This window comes from Leopardus geoffroyi, chromosome B2 (assembly GCF_018350155.1).
Source record: "Leopardus geoffroyi isolate Oge1 chromosome B2, O.geoffroyi_Oge1_pat1.0, whole genome shotgun sequence".
Classification (NCBI taxonomy): domain Eukaryota; kingdom Metazoa; phylum Chordata; class Mammalia; order Carnivora; family Felidae; genus Leopardus; species Leopardus geoffroyi.
In genome coordinates, this window is record NC_059332.1 from 65,935,758 (window position 1) to 65,947,905 (window position 12,148).

At 35.3% G+C, this 12,148-nt stretch overlaps 1 protein-coding gene and 1 non-coding gene across 4 annotated transcripts in view; both read left to right on the plus strand.

Annotated features, from left to right (window-relative positions):
* The window catches only part of KCNQ5 (potassium voltage-gated channel subfamily Q member 5), a 514,493-nt gene that overhangs the window by 86,316 nt on the left and 416,029 nt on the right, over positions 1 to 12,148 (plus strand). The window lies entirely within an intron of this gene.
* On the plus strand, positions 603 to 704 carry LOC123610038. Its single transcript, XR_006718069.1, has one exon. It is a non-coding gene; the product is annotated as a U6 spliceosomal RNA (small nuclear RNA).

The window sequence follows — 12,148 nt, forward strand, 5'->3', positions numbered from 1 at the left end:
CCAAATTATTTACTAGTGAATATTTCTTTAATTGGACTGAGGTAAGTGAGAATGTGATTCATCCCTAAAGTGGCCAATTTCAGGCAGGGTGGGTGTGAAGACTGACTCCCATCTCTATACCTACCAGTGAGATCATTAGAGACATACAGTGTTTGTAGCACACAAACTGGACAGTATCTGGGTGTGTTCACAGTACAACTACACAATACGGGTTCTGCCAACCTGTCCCAAATCCTCAGGCCAAATCCCTTGAGGCCCTGGCTTTCACCTTGCAGATTTTGGCTGTTAATGACAGTTACAATCTTGTACACCAAAGGCTTTCAGGAAATGTTTGTGCTTTGATTATGACAAAGACTTTCTTGCTACAGAGGTTTAGACAAGGTTCTGAAGCATAAGATGAAATGGGTAATGAGCAGAAAAAGCCAAATGTAAGTTTTGCTGAGACCAATTCCTGCCTTCACATGGTAGTGAGTCTCCTTGGTTTCTCACTAAAATATGAAGAGGATGGATCCTCTCCTTGGCCGAGGACATGTACTTGCTTAATAGCATATGTAATTTACTTTGTTGGTTTTTTTTTTAATAAAAATTGTATATACTTGAGCTCACTTTGGAAGTATATGTACTAAAATTAGAATGATATAGAAAAGTTAGCGTGACCCTCACACAAGGTTGACATGTAAATTTGTGACACGTTCCATAGTTTTATAGGAAATATAGTTAATAATATCTAACAACTATGGTGACAGATGGTAGCTAGATTTATCTCGGTGATCATTTTATAATGTATATAAATGTTGAATCACTATGTTGTACACCTGAAACTAAATTGTATGTCAACTTCACTTCAATTTAAAAAAGAAATTAACAAACAATAGGTGTTTAAGAGTTCCCTTCCTTAAGATTCCATGAATCACATTTTGTGAAGTTGAACCAGACAATTTGAGAGTAAAGTGGCTAACTTATTCCTCTCAAATAATCCACATAAAATATAATATTGCTAAGTAAATTCTATTTCTAGGCCAAAAAATATATATTTAAGATGTATAACATTGTGTTTTGATGTACATATATACTAGTGAAATGAATATTATGGTCAAGATAATTATCCATCTCACATAATTACCTTTTCTGTGTGTGTGTGGTGAGAGTACCTAATATTTACTCTCAACAGATTTCCAGTACACAGTGCTGTGTTGTTAATTATAGGTGCCATATTATACGTTAGATCTCTAGAACTTATTCATCCTGCAGAATGGCTTACTTTCAAATATAGACACATATAAATTAAAAAGGGGAATCAATTATAAAATCACATTTATAAAACATCTTAAAAATAATTCTTGTGGTTTATGCTATTGTATTTTAATGTTGATTAATCTAATACTATGAAATTATAATGATATCTCTTACTGAGTTCTTAAAAAGAATAATTATTTCATAGTATCTGAATATCCTAATATTATCTCAGTTTTTCAAGTCTTGAGAAATATTGTATCTACAAATAATTTTTCTCCATAGCGTGTATCAAAATTCAGAAGTTCAAGATTGATGTTTGTGGTATAATTACTTTTATATTGTTACATGTAAAATTGTGGAAATATGCTTGAGATCATAATTAAGCACCTATTTCAAGTCAATAAGAACTCTTGTACAGTTTGTTAAGGATGAAATACAGAGAGAGAACATTTGACTTGTAACATGAGAGTCCATGCCCAGAAACATTATGTGTATCATAGAAAAAATAATGCAGTGGATTTTATGTTTTATTTTAATTTTGAGAAATAGATAATTGCTTAATAGATAGATAATTTTCACATGGAAAGTATGTCATATGATTAATAACAGATTAACAGATAGCTGATAAGCTCATCTTAATATTCTCACACAGTAGTGTTCAAATTTAAATCTTTTGGTGTCTTAAACTTTCCATATCCTTCCTGATGTTTTATTTAATGCAAATATTTTTATAAAATATGCACACATATTTAAAGAAAGTACAGTAGCATATTTATAAGAACTTATGATGATAATTTTACGAAAGTCATCTAATAAATGAAACCTCTACTCTAAAGAACTCTTAAATGATATGAAAACATCAAGAAGCCTTGAGGCACCTGGGTGGCTCATTTGGTTAAGTGTCTGACTCTTGGTCTTAGCTCAGGTCTTGATCTCAGGGACATGAATTCAAGCCCTATGTTAGGCTCTGTGGAGCCTACTTAAAAAAAAAAAAGCATTAAGAAGGCTTAATATCTGGGGTCTTACACAAACAAATAGATAACAAACCACACATGTCTACCTAAAAATTAAAAGAAGTAATATAAAGAATTGGTAGTGGAGGGGGGCAATCTAAGTTGAATTTAAAGAACTAGATCAGATCAAACACAGGTCAATTCTTCTTTTCCTATAGACCTTCTTGGGGACATAGATCCCATTATTTAAAATTTGAATACATTTTATTGGCTCATGGATTATTTTAGCTCTGTTATTAAAATTATATTTCACGGGGCGCCTGGGTGGCGCAGTCGGTTAAGCGTCCGACTTCAGCCAGGTCACGATCTCGCGGTCTGTGAGTTCGAGCCCCGCGTCAGGCTCTGGGTTGATGGCTCAGAGCCTGGAGCCTGTTTCCGATTCTGTGTCTCCCTCTCTCTCTGACCCTCCCCTGTTCATGCTCTGTCTCTCTCTGTCCCAAAAATAAATAAACATTGAAAAAAAAATTAAAAAAAAAATTATATTTCACTTCAAAGTATGTCATTTGAAAGATTTGCAGCAATGTCCTATGTCTGATTTCTTTAGGAAAAAAATAATAAAGTCTTAAATGCATCTTTAAGGGATAAGGTATTGAGATTCAAAAATACATTTCAGTAAGACAATGTGAGTTGATCTTAATAGTTGCCATAATAAGTTTTCTATTTACTCAAGTGATATTGCTATTGTTCAAAATTATTTTAGAGCTCTTCTTTTGGTTTTGCCTTTATAACCAAATTATGAACCACATTAAAAAAATTTCCAGTATGTTACAGTTGCATCTTGTTCTTAACCCAAATGCCATTGCCCACCTTAATTATTTATACTGTTTATCATAAGGGACTCCAAATATCCTTTTATAGCCTCCCACAATAAAATTCATTCTTTGAGTAAATTTAAAAGAATGGGACACAGTTCCGAAGGAAATTAAAAAGTAATTTTGAAATACTTAAAAGGCTATTCATGAGAATAAATGAACGTATAACCTTATAAAGTAACTATTTTATAAAGGAAATCAATTATTTGGACGTATAAGGTATGGTATGTGCATGTAGTCATATGTTTTTATTCATTTATTTACTTATGAATGAACGACCATAATAGTGTGAAAAACTATTCTTAGCATCGAGGAGGCATTTTAAATGTTTCTCTTTTTGTTTTAAGGTTTTTTGCTTAGTTGAATATTCATTTAGCTTTTGTGCAATACCAAATGCAGTGGGTGAAAACCTGCTTCAGAGGCTTCTCCATGGTCTTTAATTGTTCATCTCAACAGAAGCTTTACTTTGTGCGAATTAATTCTGGGCACCACATTTTGTAAAGGCTGGGTCTATAGCCACAAGATTAAATTTATATTCACGTTTTTATGGCATAAACAAGACCACTTATGTTTGGTTCACTGTTTTGTGGCTGTCATATTACTCATTATATAGTAGGTGTTCAATTACTGTCTCTTGAATGGATGTCAGATGTCAGACACACACAATCTGTCATTTTTAGGTTTTCTAAAAATGTTATTTGAGAGACATGTTCAACTTTGGTGAAATGAGATAAAATTATATTTTAACAAAAGCAATCTTTAAAGAAGAGATTGCAGGGATGCTTATTCATAAAACATAGAAACCTCTTCTTCTTTAGCCACTCTTCCCCAGTGCTACCTCAAAGCGGCAATTTAAATTCATTTATGCATTTTATCTACACAATGTTTATTAAACACCTACTATAAGCCAAAGAGTGTTCTAGGGACTGGGAAAATAGCTATAAATAAAATAGAGCTCCCACATAATTTGCATTTTAGTGGGGGCAAATGATGATTCTTGAAGATATTGTAATGTATTTGTGAACATTGTTTTTGACTATTGACAAAATGTGAGTAATGATCCCAAAGCAGTGGAGTCTCACTGGCATAATTTGGTGAGCTTCGTAAACTGTATCACAAAAGAGAGTGCTTTCTACCCAGTTTGAGCAAATCTAGACAATCCGGATGCCTAACACCTAATGTTCTTTCACCAGTGTTAAAATGGTTTGCTTAAGAGGAATGGTTGACCACTTTGGATTTCTCAGGAGTTGCCAAACAATGCCTTCACTGAGAGGTCATTCTTGGATGACATATGCTTTTAGAAAATAATACATGTGAAGTGTTAGTATAGGAACACTTATTTTTGGTACATTATCTAATAAAGGCTACAGGCTTTGGACTTTTAATCTTAGTATTAGCCACATATTTAAAGAGTAATGGACAGAGCATCACCTAAGTAAGTCTCTACTTAAAATCCATCTCCATGAGCCTGCCTCTAGATATTTTAATGTGTATTTAAACCACAGAAATAAAAACTGGGTGAATACTTCTGTTTATGCATTCATGAATGAATTTCTCTAAAAACATGAAAAATTTCTCTAAAAACATGAAAAATGCTTCTAGTACTAAGAAGGCTTTTGAAAAATTATTTCAATTAAAGGCCATTTGTTGAATAGATATTCACTCAGCTGTTGCACTACAGTAGTAACAACAGTAGCTAGAATCTGGCCTTGGAGTCTTCCCTAGCATGACCTTGCATGACTCTCTTTCTGCCAAACATCACACTGCCAATCCTTAGCTGTAAATCTCTAGAGGGCAAAGACTGTATTTTATATGTGTACCCCTTCCAATCCCTACAGCCACCCCAAAACATACACAGTGCCTCATGCATGGAGTACCCGTATGTTTTTACGAATTGGTTTTGGTTAAGAGCTATAAAGAACCCTTTCTTCTTCCTTGCTTTCTATTGCTAAAAATTTCCCTTGAGTAGCTTTCCTGAAAAACTGAGGTTGCCCTGGCAGCAAGCATTTACTTTTTTTTTTCTAAATTTCTTTTGATAACTGGGATCTTATAAAAGAGTTCCTCTGAACTGATCTCTAAGAGAGTTTGAATAGTTATGTCACAAACGTGGGCCTCATCCTTTGCTGGTCTGCCTACTCTGCTTGCCACTTTTCCATCAGCAGTTGGTGGCATTCAGCAGCAGCTGCCTTATCTTTATCTTGCTTTTCACTTGAAGATTTGGGAGCTAAGCCAGGTCTTGAGATTGTTCCCTTCTGCTCCTTTTTACGGTTTTATTTGAAATCCTTTCACATACTTGGGGGGTGCCCAGAGAAGGAAGGACAAAAAAATGAGTTTCTCCCTACTCCCCAACATAAGTCCCATTTTAAGCCTGCTTTTGTAATTACTAGTATTTCATCAGTTGCTCTTTTTGTATTGAAATATAAAAATAATCAGGGCGCCTGGGTGGCTCAGTCGGTTAAGTGTCCAACTTTGGCTCGGATCTCGCAGCTCATGAGTTTGAGCCCTGCGTTGGTCTCTGTGCTGTCAGCTGGGAGCCTGGAGCCTGCTTTGGATTCTGTGTTTCCCTCTCTCTCTCTGCCCCTCCCCCGCTCATGCTCTCTGTCGTCTCTCTCTCAAAAATAAATATACATTAAAGAAATTTGAAATGCAAAAATATTCTGGCTTTGTTTTCTAAAAATAACTTCTAAGAAATGGTTCAAACATGGTTGTAAAATGGAATCAGTGAAAAAGAGATACTACTGGGATCAGAGGAAAGGATATTCATTCATTCATTCATTCATTCATTCGTTAAAAAACTGTTAAGCATCTACTATTTGTTTGGATCTGTAGGGCATACAAAGATGAACAAAACATAATTGTACTCCCTTAAAACATGCAACCTAGGTGGATAAATTGGAATCCTGCCCTGTACCAGCAGGTATCTGAACTCCACTCAGAATTTTAGACCCCTATACTATGCTAGGTTTCAGATGGAAAAGTATTATTCTTCCCCTGGAGAAGTATTTTGAAAGACTACTATAGTCTCCTTTCCCCAAAGATGAAGGACACTGAGATGGAAGACAGAAGCAGAGATCTCTCCAAGACATTAGGTATCCCTTGCAGTTCCATTCTACCTGCTACTTCCCAAAATAACCCCACTAGGAAGCCTCTTCTCTCATATGTTCCTCTGAGTACACCCCAAACTTCTTACGTAATGAAAAACCAAGAGAATAAAAAAAAATTAACTAACTGAAGTCCGGCTATGTGCCAGCAATATTTCATTCAATTCTCACACCAATGAGATGAGGCAGATATTTTACTGGTGAAAAATCTGGGTACTGAACGACCAAGCCAAGTCAGAATTCAAAACCAGGTCCATGTGACTCCAAAGTCATACACATTTTTAAAGTTATAACTTTGTGGTGTCCTGCTTTGATGTCCTTCCTATGAAGGTGGCATCTTTTCTTGGTGGTGGTGGCCCAGTGGGCCCTTTGTGGGTAGCTCTTCTTGGTTCATCTCTTGTCTCTCTGGTGACTCCCTTGCCTCCTTGAACAATTCCTCAGGGTTTGGGCAGCACAGTGTTACTCGGTCAGCATCATCTCCAGAACCTTCTAGTGTTGGCAGCAGTTCTCCAGGCCTCTCCCAAGGCACTTCCTTAAGGACTGACACCCTCATCTTGGGCCCTGCTGGCTTTATGACATACAACCAGGATCTTTCACCCTTGTCCCAGACTACTGAAGAATGTGGCAAGAATCTCCTCTCTCTCTTAATTCCCATCCTTCCTATGCCTGATGTATAAGTAAAGCCTGGTGGTGACTCAGTAAATGTTGAGTCAGTGTTAGAGATTTGATCCAAATCCATGTATTTGTCTGGCATCCAAGGCAGCACTCACTATCATTCCACCATTTGGTCTCTGGAGTGTCCTTTGCCCCATACCAAGGAGCTTCAAAACCTGTGCTTTTGAGTCATTGTGTCAGCTTTTTATAATCTTACTATTTTCTCCATTGCTTTTTACTTCTATAAAAGTGAGTGCACAGCTCACTTAACCTTCTGGTAGGTTTGCTGCTTTTAATCTGTCATGGAATGGATGCTTTTTCATATTTTACCTAAAATGAGAGATGACAAGACTCCTAGGGCAGGACTCCTCTGCATTCACTTAAGTTTTTGAATCTATCAAATTAATTGTTGTCTGTTCCAAGAATTTTTTTTGCTTCCTCCTTTACTCTCAACTATATCATATTATTCATGTTGCTGTATTCTTGGAATAAGTGGTAAAGGATATTTTCTTTTCCCTTTGTTCCCACAGATTCTAGGCAAGTTTTGAGCATGCAATTTTCTTCAATTTCTTTCTTATTTAGCCACTTTTCAGCAAAAGAAGTTTCTGCTAATACGTGCAAGTCCCTTTTCAAGGAAACCATGATCAAATCAGTGTGGAGTGATATGTGATGTTTGATGTGACTCATAAGTGCTATAATCATGAAACTCCTGGAAGTTTGAAACAGTGAGGGTCTTAGAGATTATTTTGTCTGGTCCTTTTATTTTCAGGTCAGGAAAATGTAGACCGTGAAGATGAAGGGCTATGTTCAAGATCCCAGAGATAGTGCTCCGAGAGCCAAGATAAAACCCCAGCCTCTGCTTCTTAGTTCATTGCCTCTCTCTCTCTCTCCACTCTTATTTCTTCTCCTTCTTAGAGAGAATCAAGTATATCTATTAAATGATTATACAACTCATATTTAAATTTATGAGTATAGTAGTTACTATCCTTTGGGTTAGCATCCTGTAGAGGAGAAAGCCACAAAGTAAGAAGTGTATAAATTTAGAAGCCAGATAGACAATGACCAAATACCAGGTCTATCATTTTCTGGCTGTAATATTGGACAATCTGTTTAATTCCCCTAAACTTCAATTTTCTCATCCATAAAATGGTTATAATAATAACCATGGAGTGAGAGTTAAATGAATTGAGTTAAATAGTGCTGAGAACAATGCCGGGCCTACAGTAATGTGTCCAATAAGAGAGATGCATAATTATCATATGCCTTCTTCTCCTTTATATAAAACAAGGAGATTTTCTCCCTTTATACTTAAAATAGTGACTTTTTGTTGTATTAAGGTTACTTTAGATTTTTGGTAAGTCCTACAAACAAGTTTGTAAATAGGTTTAAGTATGCATTTGATTTTCATGGTTTGTTTTTCTTTAATCCAGATCTGATTCTCTGCATGGAGTGGCAAAGAAGTGAGTGTATACTTACAAAGGATATTTAAGTGTCATAGACCAGCACTTCTCAAAGCACGATCTTAGAACATCTGCATAAGAATCACTTGGGTGGTCATTTGAAAAAAGGAAGATTCCTGGACTCCACAACAGACCCAATGAATAAGAATCTCTAATGATGAAGGGGTCCAGGAATCTGTTTTATGACAAGCTAAGTATGATTTTTATACACTCTTAACTTTTGAGAACCACTGCTATAGATGAATCATCCTAAATGTCAGATTAGTCAACCTAAAATATTACTTTTAAGTTCCTTGTTTAAATAATCTTTAGTAGTTCTTGGTACTCTCCAGTTTGGCAAGGAGGGCCATCAGGTTGTGTGAACTTGCCTATTTAGTCTTGTGATAGGCTGAAAAACGTCTTCCAAAAGATGTCCATGTCCTAATATCTAGAATCTAGAAGTAGAGTACCTTAGAATATGGCAAAGGGACTTTGCAGATGTACTTAAATTAAGGATTGTGCAGTGGACATTATCCTGGCTATTGAGGTGAGCCCATGTAATCACAATGGTCTTTATAAGAGAGGCAGGAGTATCAGTTAATATGTGAAGATAGAAGCAGGAGATTAAAGTGATGGCAGGGAGGGGTACTGAGCCAAGGAAGGCATGCAACTGCTAGTAGCTGAGAAAGAAAATTAAACAAATTCTCCCCTCACAGCCTCCAGAAGGAACCAGCCTTGCTGACACCTTGACTTCAGCCCAGTGAGAGTGATTTTGGATTTATAATCTTAGAACCATAAGATACTAGATATGTGCTATTTTAATCCAGTCTACTTGTGGTAATTTCTTGCAGCAGCAATAGAAAACGAATACCTTTGTTTTCTCCAAGTACTCATCTTTTCTAGTCTTTGGCTCCTCTCTTGGTGGTCCTTGCCCTCTCCCTGAACACAGTCTTATGCTTTCTCATCTCTGAGCTGTGCTCACTTGCCACCTACCTGCCATGTTCTTTTTTGTTGTTGGTGTTCTCCTTCTGTCTGTTATTTGACCACTTTTTCAAAGATCCTTTCTCCTATTTGCATAAAAACCTTCCTTGATCCTCCCAGCCAGGAGTGATTTTCCCTTCTCTGACGTTCTAAGGCAAACAGGACCTGTGCAATTTATTGTGCACCCGATAATGAAAGCCTGCATCCAGGAGTGGGTAAGCACAAAATCTCTCAAATCAGAACTCCTAGATGTAAATCCTGATTCTACCACAACTACCTTAGAGAAGTTTCTTAAGCCCTCTAAGTGTCAGTGTCTATTTCTGTCAACCTCATAGGATCATGAAGTCTAGAGATGCTTCACATAAAAGTGAATTGGCATGGTAGCTAAATCAGAGTAATGACTTTTAAATGTGTTGGTGATAATATGAAGTATCGTTCAGCATATCTCTGATTATCATCTTGAAGGGCTATTCAACCACACTGTTTAAATTTTAATGTGCTTGTGGTTTTTTCTGTATCTGTTAACTCTATGGAAATAAGCATGATAATAAAACAACAGTAACAATAATAGCAAAGTGAAATAATGAAAGGAGCATGATTTTGGAAGACTTTGTTTTAGTTCTGGCTTCACAATTTACTGGCTGTCTTGAAAGAAAGTGAGTTTCTTCAAAAAAAAAAAAGAAGTTGAGTGTCTTCTTCTGTAAAATGGGAATAATAATGGTATTTACCTCTTAAAATTGATTTCAGGATTAAGTCAAATGATCAATTTAAATCTTAGCACCTAGAACATGATGAGAGTTGAATACATGTTAACCATTGTTAATGGGAATCAGTTATTCAATTTTCTTTTTACTTGTCTCTATTCTGTTATTAATCTTGATATTCCTGGTACTTTATATATGGCAATAATAAGATAAATGGGAGGAAGAAAATTGGGTATATGTCTAATATATGGTGCTTTGCTATCAGATGTGTTACAGACTATGAGTCCCACAAGCTTTTAGGGCGTGCTGTTGGTGCAATACTCAAATGACAAAAGTGTGCAAGAAACACAAAACTTGGCTACTTTCTTTCCTCCCTCCCTCCTTACCTCCCTCTCTCCCTCTCTCCCTTTCTTCTTTCCTTCCTCTCTTTCATCTCAGGTGATTGTATGAATAGTTTGGTATTTTAAATACTTTGAATACATTAGATTTTGGAACCATTTTTGCAAGAAAAAAAAACCGTGATTCAGTACATTGCCATTCATCATTACCTTCCCTTTACAACCTTTCATGCTATTTTAGTACAGATGAGAGCTCTCCTTATCCCAGCTAATTTGAATTCATTTTTCAAATGAGAGTTCATGAGCGACTATGCTAAAATTAAGATCTATTACATCTTCTGCACTTTCTTTGTCTGCTAATGTTATAAAATTTTTAAGTAATTGGGTTTCTTTTGACATGATTTCTTATTTAGAAACTCAGGCTTATTTGCGTCTTTTATCTATACATGTTTATATATTTCATATAGATATTTTCTCCCTGGTTGTCCTCTAATTATTTTAGAGAGACTTGGAATTACTCGCTTTTATTTAAGCCTTATAAAATAGCTTCATATCACTAAGGGAATATGATACAAGAATGCTAGGAAAATTTGGTAGTAAATGCTTTTGCCATTCATTAAAAGCAAGAAAGGAAAATGAAACTAATTCCTATAAAAAAAAAGTGTACTGAAATGTACTAAATAGATGACTCAGAATTCACCCTTTGTCATTTATTATTTTTAAAGCAAGGAAAGATTACCTCCTCTTGTTCCTTTGGCCACTTTTATTCAAAGACTTAATTTTGTAATTTAAGGGATCAAATTTAAAAGACAATTGGGAATATCCCTCATCCTGTGGGATAGTCTCTTTTTTGTGTATTCTTCCTAGAATATAAAATGGCAGTCACAGTAGTTACAGGCCCTCCCTGGAAACCTTTCTTAGTGACCCAGTGCCTTGGAAAATCATTCATTTTGCCTTAAGGAGACACTAACTCTAGACTTAAACACACACACACACAGTAAGTGAATTTAAAATGAGAAATGGAGACTTCATCTGACAAAATAGAAAGTGTTTGCCCTGTTGAGAGATTTATAGCCCCGTGTTCTCTTTGACCACAGTGCACGAGTGCCATGGCGGAGAATTAAGAGGCAGTGCCGAGTGAAAACCATACTACTTTACAGACTTGGTGAGAGTGATTTTACTCACGAATAAGCAACAGTTCATGCTTGTGCAAAATGTCCATCTGTGCCCTCTCTTTATGGGTCTCTCTCATTAAAAAGAGGTATTTGAAGCCAAATAGAAAATATATTGTTTAATTTACCATAGATTTCAGAGCAGAAATACGAGTTATGTTTTACCTTATAACATGGTTACATTTAACAAATTTAAACAACTCAATATAATCCTAATGTATTAGTTCATCCATTATGAAGTTAACAACTTATCTTAAAGAATGTTATTTTTTCAATTTTTTGGTTTTTTTATTTTTTTTAATTTATTTAAAAATTTAAAATATTATTTATTGTCAAATTGGCTTACATACAATCTTAAAGAATGTTGAAATTGATGTCTTAAGTATTAAAATAAGGATGAATTTTTACTTAAAAAATTTTCCCTGCTTTTCCCCTAAACACAGTTTGTTTTTAAAATTCACCTAATAGAATCTAAATCATAGCAGAAAGAAAGAAAGAAAGAAAGAAAGAAAGAAAGAAAGAAAGAAAGAAAGAAAGAGAGAAAGAAAGAAAGAAAGAGAGAAAGAAAGAAAGAAAGAGAGAAAGAAAGAAAGAAAGAGAGAAAGAAAGAAAGAAAGAAAAAAGAAAACAGAAAAAATTAGCTAGTAGGGGAACCACAGTATCTTCTCAAATAGTTTTTTTAATGCAATATGAATTAT